Source organism: Poecilia reticulata, linkage group LG5 (genome assembly GCF_000633615.1).
Source record: "Poecilia reticulata strain Guanapo linkage group LG5, Guppy_female_1.0+MT, whole genome shotgun sequence".
Lineage (NCBI taxonomy): Eukaryota > Metazoa > Chordata > Actinopteri > Cyprinodontiformes > Poeciliidae > Poecilia > Poecilia reticulata.
The window spans coordinates 137,182-138,109 of NC_024335.1; the positions used below are offsets into that span (position 1 = coordinate 137,182).

At 41.2% G+C, this 928-nt stretch overlaps 1 long non-coding RNA gene across 1 annotated transcript in view; it reads left to right on the plus strand.

Annotated features, from left to right (window-relative positions):
- Positions 1-928, plus strand: part of LOC108166293 (uncharacterized) — an 11,194-nt gene that overhangs the window by 6,329 nt on the left and 3,937 nt on the right. The window contains exon 2 of the long non-coding RNA XR_001776611.1: positions 539-676. This is a non-coding gene — a long non-coding RNA (uncharacterized LOC108166293). The remainder of the gene's footprint in view (positions 1-538; positions 677-928) is intronic.

Consider the following 928-nt stretch of genomic DNA (forward strand, 5'->3'; position numbering starts at 1 on the left):
TTGCCAGTTGCTGGTTGCCAGTTGCTGGTTATCGGTTGCCAGTTGCCGGTTGCCAGTTGCTGGTTGTCGGTTGCCGGTTGCCAGTTGCTGATGGGATTTTATTTCCTCTGAATTCAGTATTTCTGCCAAAGTGGTGGAAACGTCTGCAGCCAGGAAATGTTGCCGTCTTGGTTGCCGTGTTAGTTGCGTTGCCCTGGTTCTGCCACACATTTGGGTTTCGGGAGTGAAAACTTTCCTCTTGTTGCTCGGAAACGAGAAAACGAGAGTCGCTACACTGCAAAACCACAAACTCTCACTATGTTGACTCATAGCGGCATCAATGGCAGAGGAGCCAGTTTTTAATCGATATCGATTATTGATCTGAAAGACTCTTGGCAGGATTTAGGGTTTTATTTTATTCAAACATTTCTGCTGTTTCGGACAGAATGTTAAAACAACCAAAGAGGTTTTGGTGACAACATTGTTGCTAAATGATAAATGATGTAATAAATGGCAACATTTGATTATTATTGTATATTAATTATCGGTTTTATTGCAGCTGCAGACAGAAAACAGGTTCTGATCTCGGACAGAAAACCCAGAACCACCATGAAAGTGTTGCTGTTGGCATCCAGGGGAAACTCCAGGAAACTCCAGGAAACCCCAGGAAACTCCAGGAAACCCCAGGAAACCCCCGGTGAGGACATGCAGACAGGCTGTGGGCGTTTAGCAGAATCTGAGCCACGTTTCGTTTTTCTGAGCCGCAAACGGCTGAAAATGTGACGAATGGCAGCTAAAAAAAGATCCAGAAGCAGAAACAGCCTGAATGGCTCTGAAGGGGTTAAAATCATCACCACAGTAATAATAATAACAATAATAATAATAATAATAATAATAACAATAATAATAATAATAATAATAATAACAATAATAATAATAATAATAATAA